Here is a 27,180-nt window from a genome sequence, read left to right on the forward strand (position 1 = left end):
GTACCTAGGGTTTTACCCCTTGTTGGTAGCATGACCTTTCTAGGTCCATTAGTTTCCCAGAGATGTTGTAACCTAAGAAGTTTTGGAGGAAGCATCTTCACATCCCCTTCCTGGGACTTTGGATTGCATTGTCTTGCAGTGACCCCTGTGTGAAATACCCAGATCCACTTGGATGAGAGGTTTTTATACAGGTGCACATTCAGATTGCTTGTGCCTTCACTTGCAAACCAGCTGTGAGGGCATTTTATTTCAAATGACCTAACTCCTCTTCTAGTGGTGATAGGAGTATTTGAGCATCTCACAAGGACTGCCTGTACCTTTTTTTTTCCAGGAATTCATGATGTCCTTCTATTCACTTGTTGCAGTGTTCTTTATTTGAGGGATATCCCCGCCAGAAGGTGCCTGACGTTGGCCAGTATACAAAAGTCTTTTGCCACTCTAGGGTAAGTGGTAAGTCTGATGCCGGCTGCGGTTGAGCATAGGCCATAAACAGATGTACACATGTACCATCCTCAGAACTTTTCCGCCACCAGTCAGAACACCAGCTCCTACCATCAGTCGTACAGTTTCCAGTGATTCTGACTTCTGCTTTCAGATAACTGCCCCGTTGGGGAATTTCTTTTAACTGCTGTTAATTTATGTCAACCAGGAAGGGTGACCGTTCGAAGACAAATTCCATATAAGAACAGCTGTGCTCAGTGTCTTTTTTTTGCCTAGGCCTCAGCTATGACCATAAGTCGTGCAGTATTTCCAAGTCATTCGTTCCTAAGACCCTTAGAAGTAGGCTTTTGTCACTAGCGTTATATCTGGAAACCCAATGTTTTAAATTAATTTTGTGCATGGAGGGTTCCTCGAGGCCCGAAGCTGAGCCACCAAAGCATAAGGCCAAGAAACCATGGCCTACACCACCACTGCACCTTTCCCATCCAGCGCATCTCCTGAAGTGTTTGTTGACCCAGAGGCACGTCTGATTCCAGGCATGGAGTCGAAGGCCGAACCCACTTCTGAGGACACCTTGACTTTTGCCACGTGCATGTCTTGAGAGGTAAAACGGACATCTGATCTGAATGTTGATGGGGACCCAGGCTCGAATGCGTTGAAGAACCTAGGGATTTACTACAAACGTCTGCTACTGGTCCTCACCAGCCTGAAACCTTCAAACTGGGCATTCATGTGTACCCCCGACGTTACAAAAGATAATCTCTCCAGCGAAGAGAAAACAAAAGACAAAGCATATCTGCACTGCTAAAGCTGCTCCTGCAGATTGGCAAAGCATCTCTTGAATCTTTTTTCAGGCCTTCATGCCTCTTAAGCAGCCTACCTGTCAGCCTGGCCCCTCCCCAGCCTCGCAACTTTCCCAGAAAAGGGCTAGGGACCCAGACTCTTCAAGTGAATACTCTCTGATGAAGAAGAATCTTTAGACCACTCTACTCAAATCCCCTCCTTTCAGGAATACGTCTCCTCTGTGGAGGAGTCAGTGGGTGCAGATTCCCCCATGGAGGAAATGTCCTTCAGTGAGACCATCCTGAAAATGTGTGAACATTTTAAGTGGGATTTTTCCGGAATCTCAGATGTTCAAAAAAGGTATTACTAACTTCCGCCAGTGGACCTTTCTGGCTCTTCTGCAGTGCCCACCAGTACATCCAGCCTTATTTGATGCTTTCCACCATGCATCTCAAAACCCAGACTCTCAGTCTCCAACTCTCAAAAAGCCAGACCATTTCTACAAAGTCCCTGAGGACTGTCGGTTTCTTTTTAGGTGCCTGGCTGCAGACCCGCCGGTCAGCTCTGTTGTTACTGATAAGCCTTACAGGATGCTGCCTTCTACCTCCTTACTTCCATTGAACAAGGAGAGTAGAACCCTGGAAAGGCTAGGGAAAAAGGCATACACAACAGACACTTTGGCTTTCAGAGCCATCAATTACCTAACACATATGACTTAATACTCCCTAGAACTTATGTCTCAAGCAACTTCGGTTATCCCCAGACCTCCCAGATTCTGAGGGAAAACACTTGGCCTGGAATCTTTTAAGAGCTTCTTCCCTAGTGCATAGGCAGTCCATCAAATGCAGTTGTGATGCTGCTGAGGCCTGTGCTAGGGCAGCTGCTACCTGGTGAGTATTTAAAAGACTCTCATGGCTTAGACTTCAGCCACTGCAGGATGATTTCAAATCCAAATTAATGGATGTCCCTCTGGACAATACAGCATTGTTTGGGCCAGCTGCAGCTGCTGTTTTCAAAACCTTACAAGTCTAAGGAACTCAGAGTTAAAGCACCTTATCTGAAGTAGGACTTCATTTGTCAGCAACCTTTGGGATACGGATCCGATCTCGGATCCGAGCCGGCAACTTGTATCACAGCATAGATCCCGAGCTCCTAGCTCCTCCCTTTACCCATAATCCCCTGCCAACCCTGACTGACCTCAGATCTAGTTTGCCGCTCTTCAAGCAACAGCTAGATTCCAGAGCTCTTGGTGATTCTGTGAGAAAAACAGTTTTCAACTTTTTTCTTGTATTTCTTTAAACGAGTGTCGGTATGTTTGTGTTTAGGTTTCCCCTTAACGCTAATTCTCTTCCTTTTTTTAGCTAAATTAACATAAATTTTAATTTATTTTTCCTCCCTGCCCTCGCTGGTCGCAGTGTGTGTAGTGTGTAGGGGCCTAGTGAGTGTGTTTTACTTTCAGTGATGTCGGAGGCCCCTAAAGCCATTTTTTCGAAATCTACCGAGTGTCGTCACAAGCTTTCACCGGCTGATGGCCACACTCGATGCGTTAGGTGCCTTGGGGTTGAACACTTCTCTTCGGGTTGTGCGATTTGCGCTGCGTTCAACCCCAGGGCACTTAAGGATCGGAGGTCGAAGCTGGTTATGGCGGGCCTTTTGCCCCCAGACCCGGCTTCGGCCTCCGGTACTTCTGTGACCATTACCTAGTCTTCGGTAACTGCCAGTCCTGCCCCCCTCCCTCCGACCGGGATGCAACCTCCCACTGTGGCTTCGGAGGTGAGGGAGGCCAGGAAAGAGAAGCGGAGGGAGAAGCACCTTAAGCGGCGGGCTGAGGACTCCTCCTCTGCCCCGCCTGCCAAGCGGGCTTCTCCCTCCAGGGTTTCTGGTTCACCTCCTCCTCAGATCCGATCCCCTTGCTTCTCACTGGGACCCGAGGAGGAGGTGACCCGGTCCCCTGCCTTGGTGGCCTCTTCGAGGTCCACATTCAGTATGTCGGACGCGGACATGGACCGGATGATGAGGAGGTTCATCCAGGCCCAGATGCAGATGGGAGTGCTCTTGCCCCCCCCCCCTCTGGGGGGGGGGAGCTCGACCCCTTTTTTCGCTCCTATAGTTCCTTCTCCGACCCGCCTCCCGGGTTCGGAGCTGTCTGAGCCGAGCCGCGTTGGATTAGGGGGTGGGTCGGAGCCAAATGGGCACTTCGGCTCCGACTATTCCCTCGAGTTTGTCGGATCCGACCTCTCGGAGCCGTGGGCCGAGCTTTGGATCTGAGGGACTCTGCGTGCTCTCAGCCCCGTCCCGGTCGGAGCACGCGGGTCTTTCGGATCCGATAGTCTCTGCTCCGGGTCCGATCCCCACCTCGGATCCGAGTGGGAGTCGGATCTCTGATCCATCAGAGAGCGGCTCCCCTCTGCTTTCGTGGTGGTGGAGAGAGTGCTGTTGAGTGCTTCCAGGCCCCCGGTCCTGGCTTCGGCTCCCCCCCTGCACTCCCTCTCAGCTGGTCCTGGCTCCCCTCACACGTCCTTCAGGGCAGCCTGCTTCAGCGCCTCTAGGTGTTCTATTGGAACAGGATATTGCTGGTGAGGACTCCTCGGACAGCCCCCCTGAGGAGGTTCCTCGCAAGTCGAAGTGCAAAAGGAGGTACGTGGACTTCCCTGAGTCCCTCACTGAGGATACTGACTTGGATGAAGGGGAAGGCTCCCCAAGGTCACCCCCCGAGGATGTCTCCTTTGGAGACATCATGGAAATGCTCAGAATTAGGGGGGGTGGTCTGCCCCCAAGGCTTCCTCCGACGTGTCCATATTCCTAGAGGTGTTCAAGGCAGGGTCATCTACCTCTTGGGTGTCCCCTCCCCCAACCCCTTAGTGGATCTTATACCCACTAGGGCTTGGAGGGAGCCGGACACTGTAGAGCCTGTTCCCAAGCACCCGGACAAAATTTTGAGCCCTCCGTCAGAGAACACCCATTGGAGCAGAGGTCCCCCTGTGGATGCCATGTTGGTGGCGGCAGCCACCAAGAGAGAGTTGGCTCAGGAGAACCCCACGGTTCATCCGCCGAGCAAGGAGTCTCGCGCGATGGACCGCCTTGGGAAGCGGGCCTTCAGTTCAGCGACCTTCTCCTTGAGGGCCATGAACTATATGGCACACGTCATTCGGATGCAGCGGGATCTAATCAAAGAATACACTGCTCCCCCCCCCCCCCGGGGGTCCATGTCGGAAGGGGACAAGCAACTGTACTCCTCCCAAATGTCCACCCTACGTTCTATTTCCAACACCTCTATGCGTCTCTTGTCTCACGCCACTGAGGGAGCTGCTAGAGCAGGCGGAGTCGGGCTGGTCATGAGGAGGCAAGCCTGGCTCCGACATTGTGACTTCTCTGATCCCTTTAAGGCATCATTTGCAAATGCCCCTTTTGATGGTTCTGCATTGTTTGGCAAAACCGTTCGCGACACCCTTGTCCAGAGCAAGAAAGATGGAAAGACGTTGTCTGCCGTCTGAGTCCGCTTCTCTGCTCCCCAGAGGTCCTTTTCCAAGAACCAAAAGGGTCAGAAGAAGATGTGGTTCCGGAAATCGCATCAATCCCAGTCTGCTCCGGACAACCAGTCCTCTCATGGCAGAGGAGGACAGGGAGGACTCCGCCCTAGAGGCAGAGGGGGTCCCAGGAACTTTGGGTCCAGAGAACCTTTCTCTGAGAGGCCCACACAGAACCCCTGAGGGGTTACCCGTCTGCTCCACTCTGGAGGCAGTCGGGGGACGTTTTTCGAGACACCTAGCAATGTGGGAGTCCATAACAACGGATCGCTGGGTGCTTCGTGTTATATCCAGAGGATACCAAATTCCCTTTCTTGTAACCCACAGAATCAGAAGCCTCCCCGATGTGCCACCCAATCAGGGGGAGGCGGCGGCTGCAGAAATTCAGCAGCTCTTACAAAAAAGAGCCATCCAGCCCGTCCCCCCACATCAGCACGGATCAGGGTTTTACTCCAGGTTCTTTCTGGTGCCAAAAAAGATGGGGGACGTGAGGCCTATCTTGGACCTCTCTCTCTTGAACCTAGCAGTACCAAAAGTAAAGTTCTGGATGGTCACTCTGCAATCTATCCTCCCACTACTACGGGAGAACGACTGGATGTGCTCAATAGACCTCAAGGATGCATACTATCATATTCTCGTGGACAGATGCTCCAGGAGGTTTCTTCGCTTCCGGCTGGGAGCCAGCCATTTCCAGTTCAGGGCCCTTCCCTTCGGTCTCACCTCAGCCCCCTGGGTGTTCACCAAGGTCTTGGCAGCGATAGCGGCCCACCTGAGACTCCAGGGAATTCAGGTCTTTCCGTACCTGGACGACTGGCTCCTTACCGCCCCAACAAGGCATCTTCCTTGCTCATGCAGGGATTATTTCCTCATTCTGGCTCCACTCCTAGGGTTGACCATCAACACGGCCAAATCCTCCCTGGCTCCTACACAAGTATTGGATTTCATAGGGGCGAGGTTGGACTCCAGACTGATGGTTGTTTTCTTGACTCCAGATCGGCTTCAGAACCTGAGGTTGCATGTGCAGGCCATCCTTCAACTTCAAGCTCCTTCGGCGGAATTGGTCCTGAGGGCTCTAAGGTCCATGGCGGCAGCAATTACGCTGCTGCCATTGGCCCGGTTGAATATGAGGGTCATACAATGGACCCTCCAGGTACAATGGTCCCTATCTCGCAATCCCCTCTCATCCCATCTCCCTAAGCAAGGTTTGCAGAAGGTCGCTCGTGTGGTGGCTCCAGTCCTCCGATCTCCACACGGGACGCCCCTTCTCGCTGCCTCCGCCAGTCCCCACAGTGACTACGGACGCTTCTCGCCTGGGGTGGGAGGGGGGCACTATTCGGGCAGAACAGTCCAAGGCACGTGGAATGACAGAGACCTCTTTGCATATCAATGTCCTGGAGATGAGGGCGGTGCTTTTGACGTTGCAAGCGCTTCACAACCCTCTTCCAGTAGGAACGATTGCTGTACAGACGGACAACATGTCAGTTGTCTGGTACATCAACAAACAGGGGGGAACCAGGTCTTACCCACTCTGCCGCGAGGCCATGAGAGTGTGGGAATGGGTGATATCCGCCAACCGCTTTCTCATCGCAACGCACATTCCGGGATGGTCCAACATATTAGCGGACAGGCTCAGTCGTACTATCCTGACTCCTTACGAGTGGTCTCTCAATCCTCTAGTAGCAGAGCAAATATTTGCCCAATGGGGGCGACCTTGTTGCGATCTTTTTGTCTCACTCAAATACCAAATGCAACGATTACTTCGCTCTGATCCCCCCTCCGGGGGAGTCCCCGAGAGACTCTAGTTCATGCTTGGCCTCCCGGTCTGCTTTATGCTTACCCGCCTCTGCCCCTGATGTTGAAACTATTGCAGAAAGCCAGTCAGTTGGGGAGCAAGATGATCCCTCATTGCCCCATTCTGGCCTCATCAGACGTGGTTCCCTTACCTATGGTCTCACCTGATTCATCCACCCTGGATGCTGGATCCCCTTCCGGATTTCATTTCACACCCCCTGGGTCTTCCAACCACCAACCTGTCCAACCTAAAGCTGACGGCTTGGTTGCTCCAGTTCCACTCCTGATAAGGACTCCCAGAATTTCATCTCCAGTCAAAGCTATCCTAGTAGCAGCTCACAAGCCCTCCACCAGAAGGGTTTATCGGAGTAAATGGAAATGTTTTTCCATTTGGGCAGAGCACCGTCATTTAGATCCTTTCACGGTGCCGGTAGAGTCAGTTCTAGATTTTCTATCTTCTCTCTTTCACCAAGGGGCTAGTTCTTCCACGGTTAAAGTGCAACTTGCAGCAATTTCACACTACCATGTAGGTCAGGTGTCAGGCCCGCTTATTACTTCCAAACTGTGTAAGACCTTCCTTAAGGGTACCTTCCTTCTCAGGCCCCCGGTCAACGAGTTGGTACCCCCATGGGATTTATCTCTAGTTTACAGGCCTTGACTAGGCCCTCTTTCGAGCCGGCGGCCACTGTTGATCTTAAATACCTCTCTTGGAAAACGGCCTTTTTGGTGGCCATAACTTCAGCCAAGAGGGTCTCGGAACTCCAGGCTCTCTGTGTCAAACCACCGTATTTGGTCTTCCACCCAGAGTTCACCTCAGGATCAATCCGTCTTTTCTACCGAAGGTATCGTCGGAAGCTAACATTAATCAATCTATTAATCTTCCAGTATTCTTTCCCAACTATCAAAACAAAGGAGAGTATAAGCTGCACTCTTTAGACGTGCACAGACAACTGCGTTTTTATACTCATCGAACTACTGGTCATAGGCAATCCGATCAGTCGTTTGTCTCCTTTGCCAAAAACAACCTTGGCAAGGCGGTGTCTAAGGTTACCCTCTCCCGATGGATATCTAGTTGTATTCTCTTAGTATATCAGAGCTCGGGAAGGCCTGCACCTCAGGGAGTCCGTGCTCATTCTACGAGGGCCATTGCTACATCGGCTGCTTTCAAGGCTAGAGTTTCTCTGGATGACATTTGTTCCGCAGCCACTTGGGCTTCATCTCATACCTTTATCAGCCACTACAAAGTAGATATAGTCTCCCGAGGTAGGGCGTCTTTTGGCTCTGCAGTGCTCCGGAATATCCTTCCATGAAGGCCACCCAAGATTTAGATAGCTGGGGACTCTGTCCCAAAGGTTGCTGACAAATGAAGTCCTACTTCAGATTAAGAAGTTATGTACTCACCATAACATTCCATCTGAGTAGGTATCTTCAATCATCCCCCCCCTCCTTCCCCTGACCAAAATGATCCTACTTGGGGTTTTTTTAGTTTAGTTCCCTCTGGGACACAGTACTAGCTGTGCTATATGGCAAACTTGATCTGAGGTCAGTCAGGGTTGGCAGGGGATTATGGGTAAAGGGAGGAGCTAAGAGCTGTGATAGAAGTTGCCGGCTCTGATCCGAGATCGGATCCGTATCCCAAAGGTTGCAGACAAATGAAGATACCTACTCAGATGGAACATTATGTTGAGTACATAACTTCTTATTCTCTTCCCCCGGTGCCTAGGTCCCATGGGAATTTTCCATCCAAGCATGTCTTTGTTCACAGCCATTCTCAGCATCAACAAAAATAACCCTTTCCAGATACCCTGCATATGTCCCCCACCCCGCCTGCCTCCTAAATGCTCACAAGCCATGGGAAACTGTTACCCAAAACAATTGGGTCCTTTCCATAATCAAAAAAGGATACTTTATGGTTTGGCTGTTCACTCCCACCTTTTGGGGCATTCCACAACCACCCAGAGAACAATAATCTCTCTTCCCAAATCTCCTGTCAGATTTGTGGCAACAGGGCTTCATTCAAAGAGTTCCCTGTATCTCCAGAGGGAAAGGATTTTATTCAGGGATGTTCCTAGTGCCCAATAATGATGGCCCCTGGAGGCCAATCCTATACTTACCTCATCTCAACATCATCTTAAAGGTTCCCTCCTTCAGAATGCTAACTCTGCAAACCTTTTTTCATCTGCTTCTCCCACAGGGATTCATGGCCTCTCTCGACATAAAATATGTCCATCTCCACATACCCATTCACCCTAGGTATAGGACATTTTTGCATTTTTCTGTGGATTCCTAGCATTTTCAATTATATGCATTGCCTTTTGGCCTCTCTACAGCAGCAGGAGTTTGCACAAAATGTTTGGCTCCAGTGATTTGCTTACTGCAGACTCTTGGGTATCACGATTTTCCCATACCTGGACAGCCTGCTCTTGCAGGCCCCAAATCATCGGGTTCTTCATCAGAACCTACAAACTACCATTACCCTCCTGAGAAATCTGCTGTTCACAGTGAACTTCAGAAAATCAACTTTCACCCCATCCCAAGACCACATTTTTCTGGGTTGCCAAATCCAAACAGTTATGAGTGTCTCTGCCACTCTAAAAGGCAGAGGACCTTCATATCTTCTTTCTATATCTTCTCTCATTAAACCACATCATGTCCAGGGGATTCCTCAGGGTAGAAGGTTTTATGGCCAGAGCCACCCCCATGATAGGCCTGGCAATGTACACATGAGTAAATTCCAGTGGTTCCTCAGATCTGTCTGGATCTAACACTCGCACCCACTAGAATACCTCATTCCCCTCATCCCATGCCTGAAGATTGAACTTCTCTGGTGGACCCAGCAGGTAAAACTAAACTAAGGACTACCTCTACATCCTCTAGACCCAGTCCAAGAACTTTACACAGATGCATTAGATGTTGACTGTGGTGCAGCCCTGGGCAAATTTACAGTCCAAGGAAGGTGGTTCCTCTCACAGAAGAGAGAAACACAACAACATAAGGGAGATGCGAGCATCGCCCCTAGCCTTTACAAACATTTAATTCCTTCCTGCGCCAAGGCACACTAAAACTGTTCACCAACAACATGACTGTATTCTGGTATGTGAACAAGCAAGGAGGAACCAGATCCTACTTCCTGTGCATGCTGGCTGTTCTAGTGTGGGAATTCCTGGCTCAGCACAACATGACAGTCCAGGCCATGTACATTCCCTCCAACAGGAATCTTGTGGCAGAATCTTGTGGCAGACTCTGAGTAGGTCCTGGACCCAATCCTATGAGTGAATGTTTCACAGGGATGTGTTCCTGGACATAGCCCACCAATGGGGTACTCCACATATAGACTTATTTGCGTCCCTCATGAACAGGCAACTTCCAAATTTCTGTGCCAGAGTCCCAAGTCCTCTGGCTTGGAAAGTGGATTCCCGGTCCTAATTATGGAAGGGGATGTTTCCTATTATGTGTTCCCTCCTCTTCCTCTAATACCAAAAGTCCTGCTCAAAACCAGGTAGGATCAACCAAAAATCTTGCTGGTAACTCCCTTTTGGCCAAGACAGCATTGGTTCCTCCTTTTCCTGCAATTTTCACCAAAGGCCAGCAACATGTTACCCCACAGAGTGGACCTCCTCAAACAGAACTGAGGATCCCTTGTATATCCAGTCCTGTCAACACTACAGCTGACACTGTGGGTGATGGGATTCTAATTCCCTTCAGACACCTTTTCTCTGAGGATGTGGTAAGGGTTTTGCAGGAGGCCAGAAAACCCAACACTAGAAAGTCTCATGTTTCCAAATGGAAAAGATTTTCACTATGGTGTCTAAGAACCAAGACCCACTGACAGTGGGAATACCACTGGTTCTGAAATATTTGTGTGAACTGCTCTCAGCTGGCCTGGCTTATTCGTCAGTTAAAGCTCAACGTCAGCTATTTCTGCTCATCTGCCTTTATCCCCTCCTCTGTCATCCAGGTTTGAGGTGAAACAAATCCTTAAAAGTGTCCTCATTAGACCTCCGAAGAAACCTACTCCTCCTCCTTGGCACCTTTAATTTTGTTCTTGAGAAGTTGAAATTGCCCCCTTTTGAACCCGCTGCTTCAGCCTCCCTCAAACATTGCTTGTGGAAAACTGTCTTGCTAGTAGCTCTGACTTCAGCTAGAAGGGTGTTGGACCTCCAAGCACTGATGGCTGATGATGTCCTTCAAGGATGCATCTGCAGTCCTTACAAATGGGTTGTTCTGTCGTCAGGCAGCCCTTCGGTCGGCCGGATTCCAAAGTCTGGGTCTGGCTTCGGCTGGTGTCGCACTTCACCCGACGTCATCACTGCTGGTCTTCGGGTATAAAGGCATCAGCCGACGCCATTTTCCTCAGTCTTTCTTGCCGCGTGGCGCCCGAAGCAGAAGCTGTTCGCAAGTGCCGGTCGGTCAGATCCAGAGATTACTACTACCGAATACTACTTCGAAGACTTCTAAAAAGCTAAGTACCCCGTTGGGGACACTTTCTTGCCTCAACCGATGTCAGAAAAAGTGAATAACTGTTTAACTTGTGGGAAACAAATACCTCATAAAGATTTCCACTCTTACTGCTTACCTTGTTTAGGCCCAGACCATGACGTAGCAGCTTGTTTAGCCTGTGCTTCCTTCAACCGACGAACGCTTAGGCGTCGGTCGGAGTTTGCTGAACAGTTTTTCGGCTCAGATTTTGCGTACATTATGCCGTCGGATCCTCCGACTACTCAAATTGTTAAGAAACGCAAAGAAAAGGACCGACACTCGCGGTCTGCGGTTTAGGCCGAAACCACGGTTAAGCAAACCGCGAGTGTCTCGGTTTCGGCCGAAACCGAGCAAACCGGTCAGTCTTCAGCCGAATCCATGACTACTACCGAGGCCCCTTCTACCCTAGCTGAATCGGCCTCTGAAGTTTTGCCTACTACTGTGGTTTCTCAAGATTTATCGGACACCATCCCTTTGGATGTCTCTACCTCAGCACGTGGTGCTGCTAGGCCTCCTGCAGCCATGTCTATAAAGGCCTTTGCCAGGGCTAAAGCAGCCAAAACTGCTAAGGCTGTGCCTGTTAAGCCCCCCTCTCACAGGCCCAGTTCCAGTTCCCAAATGCTTACTCTGGCAGAGGATCTCATCTCCTTAATAAGGGGATCCCAATCTCACCCAGATAGGGCCTCTCAACCTCCAGAAAAGAGACCTAGAGCAGAGCCCCCTGAGCCAGTGTCCCACAGAACATAAGGCCTCACTCCACAAGGGCTACAGCCACTACCACAGCTTTCTTACGAGGAGTGGCTACCAAGGACATTATAGAGGCTGCTACTTGGACCTCCGTGCATACATTTGCCAAGCATTATAACTTACCTCTGTACTCTAGATCCCGAGCAGGGTTTGCCACTGCTGTTTTGCAAGGGATCCTAACTACACCATAATTTCTTCTTCCTCCTCCCCTAGTTTGGCTATGGTATTCTACCCATTTGTAAGGACTGCAGATGCATCCTTGAAGGACATAGTACAGTTTTGTACCTACCATAAATGTAGATGTCCGAACAGGATAGCATCTGCAGTCAGGATTACCCACCCTCCTTCCCCTCTGTGGTATTCCTAGGGTATTTGCCCACCTAATAGCTAGCTGGGGGGGGATTTCTTATGGTGTATTTGTTTGTATATATGTACATACATGCTTATTTTTTGTGTTTGCCTTCTACTTTTTGGAAACATTGGCATTTATCCAAAAATTTAGCTATCCAAGAGGGCAACTGGCATCTGGGGCAAGAAACACTGAGGAAAATGGCGTCGGCTGATGCCTTTATACCCAAAGACCAGCAGTGATGACGTCGGGTGAAGTGTGACACCAGCCGAAGCCAGACCCAGACTTTGGAATCCGGCCGACCGAAGGGCTACCTGACGACAGGACAACCCATTTGTAAGGACTGCAGATGCTATCCTGTTCGGACATCTACATTTATGGTAGGTACAAAACTGTACTTTCTTCGTGTTTCACTGTTGCAGTCATCACACTTGGGTTATCTGCCTGCAGGTAGCACTCAGTCGGCCCGAATACCAGAATCTTGAGATTTCTGCGTCTGATGCTGTCACCTCTTCCATGATGTCAGGTTGGCATGGGTATAAAACATGCAGCCGACGCCATTACATCAGCTTTTCTTGCCGCATGGGAGCCCAAAGCAGAAGCAGTTCGCAAGTGCCAGTCGGCCGCTACCTGAAATTTTCATTTTTCAAATTTCAAACCTGAAGTCTTCTAAAGCTAAGTACCCCATTGGGATCCTTTTTTCTTGATCTAACCGATGTCAGAAAAAGTTAACAATTGTCTTGCCTGTGGAAAGCAAATACCTCACGGAGATTTTCATTCTTACTGCGTCATCTGTTTAGGCCCAGACCACGACGTTCTTCACTGTAGGTTTTGTGCCTTGTTTAACGCCTGAACTATTCGTCGTCTGGCTATGTTTGTTGCTGAATTCTTTCGCTCTCGTCCTCCGTATTCTGGTATGACTTCAATAAGCCATCTGACTATCGATCTTCTGAAAAAAAACTTAAGGATAAGGACAGAGACAAACTGCATAGGTCCAAAACTGCCGACAATGCTTCCGTTAAGCTAGTCGCCACTCCGCCTGTACTCATTGAGGCGCCTTTGCAGCCCTTGATACCCGCTTCTACAGAGTCGCAGGCCTCTGCTGAGACTCCGGTATGCCGAGATGGTTCTTCGACTGTGGAACCTGCGGGTGTCTCTACCTTGGATGGGTCCGAAGCCGCTGTGCAGGCACCAGCTTCTGAGGGTGTATTCCGCCCGATGTTTGCTTTAAACCGACTACTTCGTTTTTGACTAAAACTACAGTGTTGGAGTCCCAGAGTTTGCACTATGCCTAGAAAACCGACGACCAAAGCGCATGCTCAAACTCCCTTGCCACAGAAACAAATGGTTAGAGTGGCTGAAGACCTTATAATTTTAATTAGGGGAAGCCGGCCTTCCCCCTCTAAAAGGCAAATAATTGATTTTCCTTCTGATTCTACAGACCATGAGTCTGATGTCTATGATCCCTCTGATTACCAGGACATACCCTTATCTACCTATGAGGATTCAGATGCAGAGGATTCCATTCCCTCTGCCTCCCTTCCAGAGGACTTTTATTATTGTGAAACTTTGCATACTTTGAGACCATTTCCACTAGGAATGCCAGAACTACCCTCAGTCCAAAAAGAGACTCAGAGAATTTTTAAACTTGCCTTAGCACAGGCCTCTAGCTATACCCCCTGACCTGGACATTATAGATGATGTCTTCATAGAATCCAGTCTTACTCCTGATACTTTACCACCAACTCCTGGAAAGCCTGACAGGTACTACAGAGTACCCGACTCTCACAAATTTCTCTCCAAGAATCTCACTGTGGGTCCAGAGACTATTTCCCAGGGACCTAAAGGCATTAAGGCTACTACAGCCAAAAACCCTACCACTTCGGACATGGATTTTAGAGATTTAGACAGATGGGGGTAAAAAGGTATATACATCTGCAACTCTTGCCATCAGGGCTTTGAATTACCAGTTTCACATGTTGAAGTACCAGCAGCATATTATGGAACTAATTAAACAAAAAATGTTGTTGCTTCCAGATTGTGCAGAAAATAAAGATTTACAAGAGTTAATGCATTCTGCAAACCAAGTTAATAAACATACTTACAGTGTGGTTTTGATGCTTTAGGAGCAGTGTGCAGGGCTGCTGTTACTGGGTCTGTACTGAGAAGGCATGCTTAGCTGAAGGAGCAAATCTTGCCAGACCATGTCAAAGCAAAATTACTAGATGGTCCATTAAATCAGGAAAGGTTGTTTGGCACAAAAGCAGAAGTTGTTCTTAAAAACATGGAAGGAAAAAGCTAAATATATGCAAATTGTTAGAGATTTCTTACAAGTGCAGCCACCTAGATTCAATAGGCATTGGCCTTCTAAAAACTGGTCCTTTCCCGTCCCTCCCAAGCATTCTCAGTCCAAACCCAGGAGCAACAGGCCACCAAGACTACAGTCTCAGGGTATGCAGAGATCTAAACAATGCAGTGCTCCCTCCTGTAAAACAGGGACTGGTAAGCCACTCCCTTATGGAAAAACTTCTTCACAATGACTTGTCTATCTTCCTTCCCAGCAAAGCCCATGTACTTGCACCCCTAGGAGGAAAACTCGCCCTTCATTCAAAAAACTGGATGTCCATTACCCTGGACTTGATGGGTCCTAAACATTGTATCCCAGGGATACAGATTCAGCTTCCACTCACTGCCAACCCCAAGCGGGTTGCCAGACCTCCTGCCAAACCAGTGGGCAGAGGCTCAAAAGCAAGTACTTTCTCTTCTCAGTATCAGGTCTATTCAGCCTTTGCCTGTAGAGCAAAGGGGACAGGGTTTCTACTCCAGACTGTTCCTGGTGCCCAGAAAAGAGAGCTCTTGGCGCCCTGCCTTCCTAGATCTGTCAATTCTCAACACCTTCCTGTTGGTCCCAAAATTCAAAATGCTGACTCTGCAACAGCTTCTTCCTATGCTAGCCAAGGATGCCGGGCTAGTCACCCTAGACTTTAAAAAAAAAAAACCTTATCTGCACTTCCCCGTAAGGGAATCTTGCAGGAAATTTCTAAGTTTCAGGGCAGGCTGTATGCACTATCAGTTCTCTGCACTTCCCTTTGGCTTGTATACTGCGCCCAGGGTATTCACAAAGTGCCTGGCTCCAGCCATTGCATACTGCAGGCAGAGAAATATTCAAATTTACCCATACTTGGACCATTGCCTGATTCAGGCAGACAGTCTGGAATTGCTGCTCAGCACCTGGCATTTGTGAAGAGACTTCTAACTTCACTGCGGTACACCATCAACGAAAATAAATCACAACTGGTGCCCAGCCAAAAGATTGTATTCCTGGGAGCAAGCTTGAACATAACTTCCCAGATGACATTCCTCACTCCAGAAAAACAGGTTTATTTGACAAACTACTTCAAACTAATGGCCACCAAAACCCAGCTATCTGCAAGAAAAATACTGCAAGCCCTAGGGTTCATGGCCTCATGCATTCTACTAATTCCATATGCAAGACTGCATATGAGGAAACTTCAGTGGTACTTTAAAAGTCTCTGGTGTCAGCATTCTCAGGACCTGGAAACACTGAATTCCTATCATTCCTTGTCTAAGGGCAGAGTTCCTTTGGTGGGCAGAGGCATGCAACCACAACAAGGGACTTCCTTTCACTCTACCCCTCGCTGCCCAAACCCTGACAACAGACGCATTACACTATGTGTGGGGAGCTCACATGGCAGGCAAATGCATTCAAGGCAAATGGAGCCTAGGACAAATTCTCCTGCATATCAATCAAAAAGAAATGTTAGCTGTACAGAATGCTCTGACAGCCTTCAAATACCGTATCCTTCCAGGACAACTGATAAAGACAGACAACACCACAGTTATGTGGTACATAAACAGAGGGAAACTCATTCCTACCCTCTCTGCAGGTTTGCCATGGCCCTGTGGAACACTGCGTTGAGCAACCAAGTGCACCTGGAAGCTCAATTCCTGCCAGGCAAATAAAATTCCCTGGCAGACTGCTTAAGCAGAAATCTACTGGACCCACATGAGTGGAAGCTGAAACTCAGCTCATTCAAACTTCTTATCCACAGGTTGGGGACTCCAAAGGTGGACCTCTTTGCCTCCCCCCAAAACCATCAATTGAGCAAATTTTACACCAGAAATCCCCACAGCCAAGCATGGAAAGTTGATGCCCTATCCTTTACATAGCAAAACCTCTCAATTTATGCTTTTCCCCCTATACCCCTCCTCTCGAAGTACTACTCAAGATCAAACAGGACAGGTTGTGGACAGTCCTTATTCTCCCTGACTGGCCATGCCAGCACTGGTACCCACTCCTATGCAGTCTGACAGCAGTGCCACCCTGGCACCTACATCAGACCCCCTCCCTGCTGTCCCAGCTGGACAGACAGATTTTGCATCCACAAGCTGCAAGCCCTGAACCTTGCAGCCTGGCTTATCCCCTGAATACACCACCAGCAACCCTCAGCAAACCGGTGCTGGATGTCATTCATGAGGCCAGAAGGCCTAGTACTAGGAAATTCTTTTCAGAAAAGTGGAAAAGTTATTGTTCTTGGAGCCAGTCTCAAGGAAAGGACACAGCCGTGCCCACCTTACCTCAAATCCTAGATTAGCTAGCAAAGCTACTCCACAAAGGCCTATCCTTCTCATCAATTAAAATTCATGCCTCTGCCATCTCAGCTCATTGCAATACCAAGCCACCTCTGTTTTCTCACCCTCTCATCAAACAGCTCAGGAGCTAACAATTTAAGGCCCCCGGGGAGAGCTCCCACCACTGCCTTTGACCTTAACTTTGTACTAGAGAAGCTCACACTTCCCCCTTTTGAGCCTGCTGCTGCTGCAGCAGAGTTAAAATTCCTGTCTTGAAAACAGCCTTACTTCTAGCCATCACCTCAGCAAGAAGAGTGTCTGAGTTACAGGCACTAATGGCTGTGGAACCCTTCGTTATTTTCCATGCGAACAGGGTTTCCCTCGGGACTAACCCATCATTTATGCCCAAGGTGGGTATCCAGTGTGGCTTTAAACCAATCCATCCATTTACCAACCTTTTTCCCTAAGCCTCAGAATAAAGGAGAAAGGATTCTGCACTCCTTGGACGTGCACGAACAGCTCAGGTTTTACCTTGACAGAACTAAACCTTTGAGAAAATCTGACCAGCTGCTAGTCAGCTTCACTTCAGGGGCAGAGGGCAAGGCCATTTCAAAGCAAACCATTTCCAAATGGATAGCACACTGCATCCATCTCTGCTACAGACACCATGGAAAACCTACCCCACAGGGGATCAGAACTCATTCCACTAGGGCTACCTTGACCTCTACAGCATTTCCCAGGGGAGTCCCTACAAGGGACATCCTGGAAGCTGCAACCTGGAGTTCTGTACACACCTTCACCAAGCATGATCACTTACCTATTTTTTCTAAATCCAGAGTTGAATTTGCCACAGCAGTCTTACAAGGCCTGCTAGTCAATCCCAATACTTCTTGTACTGTCTCCACCCTTCCTCTGCTTTGGGAATCAACCCAAGTGTGATGACTGCAACAGTGAAACACAAAACATAGTACAGTTGTGTACACTTACCATAAATGTAGATGTTCGAGTGTATTCACTGTTGCAGTCCTGGTTACCCTCCCTCCAGCCCCCTGACTTTTGTATTCTTTCCACCTATACTCTTTTTGGCCATGTCTTATGGCAGTGGTATTTACCTTTTACTGGCGGTGATCCACACCATGTAATTGCTTCCTATTTTGGGGGCTCCTAACATCTGGGGCAAGAAAACCTGATGTAATGCTGTCTGCTGCATGTTTTATACCCATGACAACCTGACGTCATGGAAGAGGCGACAGCATCCGATGTAGAAATCCCAAGACTCTGGTATTCGGGCAGACTGAGGGCTTACCTGCAGGCAGATAACCCAAGTGTGATGACTGCAACAGTGAATACACTCAAACATCTACATTTATGGTAAGTGTGCACAACTGTACCCCCCCCCCCCACCTTCTTGGCCTTTCATAAGGACAGCGTATCAATGAGACCCAAACATTCCTTTATGTCTAAGATGGTTAACGTGCTGTCCCCTAACCAATATATTCAACTGACGACCTTCTTCCCCTCTTCACAAAATCACAGTGAGAGGATTCTGCACTGCTCTGATGTTCACAGACAACTGAGATATTACTTGAACAAGACAAAAACCCTCAGGAAATCTGACCAGCTTTTCGCTAATTCTCATCTAAGGGCACTGGTTCTTCCTGCATCTAAGTAGACAATCTCTTCTTGGATTTCTAAAATTATCTTCTTTTGCTACACTCACCATGGAAAGGAACTTGCACCTGTGAAAACGCATTCGACCAGAGCTATGGCTTCATCAGAGGCATTCTTCAAAGGATTGGATGACAGTGCCATCCTAGAAGCAGCCACCTGGTTTACTGTTCATACCTTTACCAAACATTACAGGCTAGATGCTCTCTTCTGATCTAGAACCAGTTTTGCCAAAACCGTTTTACATGGCTTCATAGAAAGCTCCTCTGCTCCTTCCTTCCCTCTTGAGCTGTAGTATTTTCCCTCAGTTAAAGAATACTGCAGCATGTGAATAGAAAGACATAGAAAAGTTGTGTGAAATCATGCCATAACCACAGATGTCCTTCTCTTCACTGCTGCAGTATTCTGTTCTCACCTTCCCTACTGGTCTCTTGTCTTTCCTGGATGTATTGACCACTCATATCCTTAGTGTGGCTTTCCTCCTGGGGCATTCTACTCTGAGGATGGTATGTGTGTACATCTGTTTATGGCCTATATCCGACTGCAGCCAATGTCAGACATACCATGTACCCTATAGTAAAAGTAGTAAAAGACTTTTGTATACTAGTCGATGTCGGACACCTTCTGGTAGGGCTATCCCTCAAGTAACAAATACTGCAGCAGTGAAGAGAGGGACATCTATGGTTATAGTAAGATTTTACACAACTTTTCTGTCTGCTACCAACGCCGCCAAGGGCTTCTGTCTCTAACTTGGGCAGAATCACCAACATCATACCTGTGCCAGTTGCCCTTATTCTGACATGCCCCTCCAGTCGAATTGGGGGCTGTCTGAGCAGAGCAGCAGTGTGAACCATCTGCTACCCACCTCCTACTCTTTCCCTACTCCATCAAGATTTGCTTTCACTAATTTGGGCAGATATACCCATGTCCACATACTTTCTTAGTCACTGCAGCACTCCAGTGGATGCTGTGTTACCAGAGCAGCAGTGTCAGCTGGCAGGAGCCGCCATCCCTTCCTCTAAGTTAGACATGCCTATCTTACCTGCCTGAGCTGCAGATTGAAGTCTGGTCACCTGGTCTGTAGTCAAAGCTTTATCCATTTACATTACTAGTTCAGACTTCTTAAGAGGGTTTCATGAGTGAGCATCTAGGCGATCCATCCTTTCCAAAAAAGGATGTGAAAACTGGATAATGAGTTGGTAATTTTAAGATATTAATTGTAAAAAGAAACACAAGCTGTAGCAGTCAACCCATTTTTCTGGTAGAGCTAGGGCCACAGCTTTGTAAATACCTAATGGAAGGTGTGAGCTTATGAGGTATGTAAGTTAGTGTTACTAGAGAAAAAAATGCCCTTGTATGCCTTATGTTGCCAGTTTTGGTCAAAGATATAATTATATACAAAACTTTTTGACTGTTTTAATGTAATATTGGGCCTTAAGTTACTGGATATTCCCTGTGTTCAGCAGCAGGGGCAACTGCTTTTCTTGCTCATATCAGACATTTTACCTCAGTAAAGTTTTGAGTAAAATGTATATTTGTGAAGAATTAGAAAGTTATAGCCGCAAGGGGAGTTCTTGTAGTACATGCTGCGGAGAACAGTATGTCAACTCTTCAGACACCTGTTGGAATCTGATTTGTCCTTGTTCCTTCAGCCACATAAGACAGAAGTGGTGAACTTCATGAACACCCATGCAGATGGGACAGTACAGTTACAACTGCTGAATCCTACACAGATGCACTCTATAAGCACTTACACGAGTGCATGGATTGTGCTATTCCAAACAGAACCAAGATGCTATCCTCCAAAAAAAAAAAAGGAAGCCAATCTGGTGATCCCCTGCCATAAAGAAACTCTACAACAGAAGGAAGAAACTGTTGCAAAAGAGTAAAATTCCATGAATGGAGGAGTTCCCTGGTCAACCTCAGTAAGAAGCTGAAATCCCTTGTAAGATCCTCCAAAGCTAGCTAAGAAAACAAAATAGCCACTGATTGTAGGAACAGCCACAAAGCATTCTATAGCTATGTCAAGAATCTCAATGGCAGCACCCAGATCTGCTCTGAGTTACAGCACAACGGTATAAAAATTACAGAAAAAAACTGATATTGCCAATGACCTGGCTGATGGGTTCAGTGCTAACTTTACCCCCCCCCCCCACCCACTAAAAGGCCCATATCTATACAGGAAGAATGCAGAGTCCCTGTAATCAAATCTACGTAGGTAAAAGCTGCACTCTCTAAAGGCAAAAACACAGCATCCATGGGACCGGACAACATCCCAGGCTGCATTTTACACAAACTTCAGAACGAACTGCCTCCCCACCTAAGCACCATCTTCAATCATAGTCTCACATCAGGCTTTGTGCCCACTGAATGGCGCACAGCAGCAGTTATCCCACTCCACAAAGGGAGAGCCACCACTGATCCGGGAACTATCACCCCATTAGCCTGACGAGCCTGGTCTGTAAGGACATGGAACGTATCATCATGGAACTCGTAAACAAAGACATTGGTAACCTCCAAACTCTGGACCCCACCCAGTTCGCATTTGTGAAAGGACGATCATGCCTCCTGAGCGACTTCTTTGAGGCAGTCACCAACGCTGTAGACGATGGTAAGATGGTTCACACAGCCTATCTTGACCTCACCAAGGCTTTCGACACTTTCCTCCATTCTGGAATTATAGCTAAACTAGGTATAAATCCCTGCGTCACAAGATGGGTTGCCAATTGGCTTACTGACCGAACCCACACTGGAAAAGTTGCAGACTCCTAATCAGACTTCAAACCAGTGACAAGTGGAGTACCACAGGGTTCAGTCCTGGGACCTCTCCTGTTTGGTATCTATTTCTCTGAAGTACATCCTAACACAGAAGCCCTTTGGCTAATGAAGATCGTAGATGACTGCAAACTAGGAGCCATACTTGAGTCCCCAAATGATGTGGATATCCTACAGAAGGGCCTCACTGAGATAGATGCCTGGTGTCAGAGCCATGGCCTCAATCTTAATGCCAAAAAGTGCATTGTCATCCTCTTTGGTAAAAACTCTGTACCCATGAACTACCACATAGGCGGCAATCTGCTTAATGCCGCGAATGTGTGATTAGGCCTGAGGACCCAGGTGGACAGTAGTCTCTCCTTTGATGATCACATCTCCACAGTAGTCAGGAAATCCTTCTACGTGGCGCACCTCCTCACGAAAGGGGTTCTCATCTAGGAAAAAGAGGTCATTGTTCCTCTTTGCTTGACACTCATTAGACCCATTATAGAGTACAACACCCCTTTTGGAATATACCTCACAAGACATCTGCAGCAGCTGGAAAGGCCATAGAAGTACAGAGTTTTACTGGCCTCAAACAGATGCCCTACACTGATCATCTCAAAAACCTCCAGCTGTACTCCGTAGCATATCGCCTACTTCGAGGCGATCTCTGCCTAACATATAAAGCTATGTCAAACCCAGAACTGTTGGACATGCTACACCTAAAGAAATCCCATTTCCTCCGAGCTACATGCGCTAGGGATCTAAACCTTGTCACCACAATAAACAGGACATGCTGGAAGGATAGGTTCCTGTCCCAGAGACTTCCCATACTCTGGAACAATCTACCCATCTTTGTCGAGCAAAGTTCGTCATTAGCACTCTTCAAGAAAAATCTTTAAGTGGATGGGAAATAGGAAATACACCCCGGGGATCACTTTGGTGGCTCTGCTGAACAGGGGCACAGGAAAATAACTTTCTTGAGTTGCGTAAGCCAGGGAACCTTATTGGCTAGGCTTACGTAGGCCATTGGGCCGAAAGCCTAGTACCTACCTATGAACATTGGCAGGCAAAAAGCATGCCATTTGTCAAAGCATATTCTGTTGGGCAAATGGTTGGCAACACAGAGCAAAACAAGTCCAGAGAATAAACTGTAAAACAGTTTAGACAATGGGCAAACTGTACATCAGTACCCTGATTGGGGAATGGACTTTCTCCAGCACGATATTAATGTACAAGTAATGCCCAGTGAAAAACATGTCTGCTGCTTCTCGGCAGCATATCAAGCCGCCGTGAGCTTGGACTGAGAAAACAGAATGGTCGCCATTATTTTACGCTCGCTAAGCAGTGTTTTTGGTGTTTAGCAATTGTAAAATATATAAAAAGAAGACAAAAACAGTGTGTGCATATCAGTTAAGGTGAGAGCGAGCCATTATTTTACACCCGCTAAACAACACTTTTGTTTAACGAGTGTAAAAAAAAAAATAACAAATAAAGCATGATTGTGTGTGTACTCATGTGCGAGTGAGAGAGAGAGAGTGATAAAGTGAAATGTGTTTGTTTCTGTCTGAATGTGTGCATGAAAGCAGAGAAACTCTGTGCGAGAGAGCGAGTTAGAGAAAGCTTGAGTGATGTACGAGTGAATGCATGTGTGAAAGCAGAGGAGACTGCATGTGTATATGTATGTATGAGAAAGCAGAAGAGTGTGTGTGTGTGTATGGGAGAGAGAGAATGAACTGTATGTAAAATTGTTTCACTTATTAGTGTTTATATATGTTTGATGTAAAATGCTTTCTCCAACACTATTAACATATACTACAGCAAGTGTGAAACATTAGGCGGAGGAACAATTTTACATTAAAAATATATAAAAAAAAAAAAACAATATATAGTACTTAAACAAGTAGAACGCAACAATTTTACAGAGAGCTCATTCTCTAAGCGCAATAATGCCTTCCAGGGTGTGTTACTGTGTAATTAATGCCCTTCCAGGGGTGTAGAGGCCATCCACTTGCAGCGTCGGGCCTCATAATACCCCTGGATGGGCGCTAATTACACATTAACACACACCCTGTCAGGCATTATTGCTTGTGTAATGTCACTTTTTAGAACTTCTGATTAAGAAATGTTAGAATCCTTGGAGGCCGTTGTCATTGGCACATTCACTTTCTGTGGAGAAAAACTGTTATTGAAATACAGGTAAGTGTAAACAAGTTGCAGCATGCACCATTTTGGCAGTTGCAGTGATGTTCTTCGTGTTTCACTGTTGCAGTCATTACATTTGGGTTCTCTGCTTGCAGGTAGCCCTCAGCCAGCCTGATTATCAAAGTCTTGGGTCCTGCGTCAGTTGCTGATCATCGTGTTTCACTGTTGCAGTCATGACTGTAGGGTTCTCCCCTGCCGGCAGGCAGCCCTCAGTCGGCCAGAATCCCAAAGTCTGGGTCCGGCGTCAGCTGTTCAACCATGCTCCCTGACGTCAGAGCACCAGGAGTACAAAGCTGACAGCCGACGCCATCTTCTCCCGTCTTTCTTGCCGTGCGGTGATAGCAGTTCGCAAGTGCCTGTCGACTGACTCCTGACTAATTTTTCTTATATACTTCGGTCTGAAGACTTTCTTATCCACTCAAAGCTAAGTACCCCGTTGGGGAAACTTTTTTCTTGCTCCACTCCGATGTCAGAAAAAGTTAATTGTATTTCATGTGGGAAGCAAATACCTCATAAGGATTTTCATTCTTACTGTATTCCTTGCTTAGGCCCTGACCACGATGTAGCTAGTTGTCGGTTTTGTGCTAGATTCAATCAACGTACAATTAAGCGAAGGTACGATTTTGCTTTTCATTACTTCAGTAGACGCTTTAACTACAAAATGTCGTCGGATACGGTCCCGGCTACCGGAGTTCACAAACGTCGCAAGGATAAAGACAGGCCTCCGAGGTCCAAATCTGATGATAGCGCTGGCGGAGCCAGCTTCAGGTTCGGCCGTCGTCAGTGAGGCGCTTTTGCAGCCCCGGTCGTCGGCCATTTCAGAACCGATGGCCGAAACGGACTCTCATGAGGAGCCAACCAGGCCTTTAAATATTTCTGTTGCAGGACCTTCGGACAATGCTCCTTCGGATGGGTCCGGAGCCGCTGTGCAGGTACCGGCTTCCGAAGGGGTTTTCAGGCCTACTCAGCTACTGGTAAAGGCAAAGCCAAAGACAAAGGCAAAGACTCCTTCTAAATCAAAGACTTCAACACAGGCCTCTTCTGAACCGGCTCCCAAGTCACAGAAACAGTTACTCAAGATGGCGGAGGATTTACTTACTATGATTAGGGGTTCACATCCCCTCCAGACAAAAAGCCAAGGTAGGATGTTTATTATGATTCCTCTGATTAGGCTTCTGTTTCCTCAGTTTCTTCTTCTGATCAGGAATATTCTTTCCCTCCTTATGAGGATTCTGATGCTGAAGAATCCATTCCTTCAGCTTCTCCCCCTGAGGATTTCTCTTTTGGGGAAACTTTGCATGAAATGAGGAAACATTTCCACTGGGAAGTACAGGAGTATTCGGAATCCAAGAAAAGACTGAGGGATTTTCTTCTTCTTCCCCAACATAGACCCCTGGCTATTCCTCCTGTTTTGGATATTGTGGATGATGCCTTTTCGGAGGCTAACTTAACCCCTGACTCTTTTCCTCCTGCTCCTGTTAAGCCTGATAGATATTGCAGGGTTCCTGATTCCCATCAGTTTTTATACAAGAACCCTTCTGCTGACCCTGAAACCATTTCTCAGGGTCCTAAGGGAGTTAAGGCCGCTTCTGCCAAAATCCCATTCCTACTGAAAAGGATTCTTGATCCTTAGAAAGATGGGGCAAAAGGTGTACACTTCTGCTACTTTGTCCATTAGGGCTTTAAACTGTCAGTTTCATATGTTTAAATACCAGCAATTTCTCTTGTCTGTCTTAAAACAAAAGCTTACTTCCATTTCTGCCTGTGCAGATAAGGAATTACATGACTTATTGCATGCCACTGAACAGGTTGGGAAGCATGGTTTACACTGTGGATTTGATGCCTTGGAGGCTTCTTGTAGGGCTGCGGCCTCTGGCACAGTCATTAGAAGGCATGCATGGCTAAAGGAACAAAATTTACCTGAACAAGTAAAGGCTAAATTATTGGATGCTCCTGTTCAGCATAATGTTTTGTTTGGATCAAAAGCTGAAGAGGTGATTAAAAAGATGGAGGATAAGGCGAAATCCATGCAAACAGTTAAAGATTTCTTACAAGTACAGCCACCTAGATTTAGCAGGAATTTGGCCTTCAAAAAATTGGTCCTTTCCCACTTCAGACAGGCCTCAGAGGGGTAGATATAGACGCTCCAGAGGGAGGCCTCAAACACAAGCTGCTTATAGACCAAGACAGTGGACAGCTTCCACCCCTAGGGGGGGAGAGGACAGGTCACAATCTCAAAGGAAACAAACTCTATGACTCCCTCTGTTGGGCTACATGAACTTCTTGCCTGGAAGCCCCTCTCGGAGGAAAACTCTCTCTTTTTTATCAAAATTGGACTCAAATAACCCAAGACAAATGAGTTTTGGATGTGGTTTTAAGAGGTTACAAATTCCATTTTCATACCTTGCCAAGGTCAAGCGGATGGCCAGACCTTCCAAAACATCAATGGACGGAGGCCTTAAACAAGGTGGAAGCTCTTTTGGCTATGAATGCCATAGAACTGGTTCCTCTTTCAGAGATGGGAAAAGGTTTTTACTCCAGGCTCTTTCTAGTCCCAAGGAAGCAAAACTCATGGAGACCCATTCTGGATCTGTCGGTCTTGAACACCTTTCTAGAGATTCCAAAATTCAAGATGCTTACTCTACAGCAGCTACTTCCAATGCTGTCCAAAGATGCATGGATGGTAACTTTGGATTTAAAGGAGGCATATTTACACATTCCCATCAGGCAGGATCGCAGAAAATACCTCCGGTTCAAGGCCGGATCGAGGCACTTTCAATTCTCTGCACTGACGTTTGGATTGTCTACTGCGCCCAGGGTCTTTACCAAATGCCTGGCTCCAGTAGTAGCTTACTGCAGACTCAAGGGAATTCAAATTTACCCTTATCTGGACGATTGTCTAATTCAGGCAGACAGCAAGGATGTCTTACTCCAGCATCTAGAATTTGTACAGAACCTCCTCAAGTTCCTGGGATTCTCTGTAAACATAAAAAAGTCGAATTTGACACCATCACAACAGATAACTTTTCTGGGTGCACTTCTAAACACCACAACCCAGATGGCATTTCTGACATCCGAAAAACAATTACAGCTGGCTTCAACTTTCAGAACCTTGGCAACTCTAACTCAGCTATCTGCAAGGAAATTCCTGCAGGCTTTGGGTTGCATGGCCTCCTGCATCCTTCTCATACCATATGCAAGACTACACATGAGGAAAATACAGTGGTACCTAAAAAGTGTATGGTCTCAGCATTGCCACAGTTTAGACATACTGATCTCTGTCCTTCCTTGCCTTCAAAATGAATTCCTTTGGTGGTCCAGGGCATGTGCTCTAAAAGGGAAACCCTTCCGTCTGCCTCCTGCCACTCAGATTCTAACCATGGACGCCTCGGATTATGCTTGGGGAGCCCATTTTCAGGGCAGTTGTTTGCAGGGCCTTTGGACAAAGGATCAGAAGCACCTGCATATCAATTTAAAGGAAATGTTAGACATTCAGAAAGCTCTATTGGCCCTCAGGAATCCTTTACAACCAGGACAACTGCTAATACGGACAGACAACACCACAGTTATGTGGTACATAAACAAGCAAGGGGGGGATCTCATTCCTACCCCCTTTGCAGTCTAGCCATGGATCTATGGAACACAGCTCTAGCTTGCAATCTGGATCTTCAAGCTCAGTTTCTACCAGGGAAACAAAACTTCCTGGCAGACAGTCTGAGCAGAAACCTTTCGGATCCACACGAGTGGATGCTGGACACCAAAATATTCAGGATGATAACAGCAGTCTGGGGTTGTCCTCACATAGACCTCTTTGCATCCCATCTCAATCATCAACTACAG

The 27,180-nt window shown here is 47.4% G+C and overlaps 1 protein-coding gene across 2 annotated transcripts in view; it reads left to right on the forward strand.

Annotated features, from left to right (window-relative positions):
• Window positions 1-27,180, forward strand: part of XPO5 (exportin 5) — a 2,857,558-nt gene that overhangs the window by 1,673,512 nt on the left and 1,156,866 nt on the right. The gene's annotated exons all lie outside the window — the stretch shown is intronic.

The sequence above is a fragment of the Protopterus annectens genome, chromosome 1.part0 (genome assembly GCF_019279795.1).
Source record: "Protopterus annectens isolate FY-2018-M chromosome 1.part0, PAN1.0, whole genome shotgun sequence".
Lineage (NCBI taxonomy): Eukaryota > Metazoa > Chordata > Ceratodontiformes > Protopteridae > Protopterus > Protopterus annectens.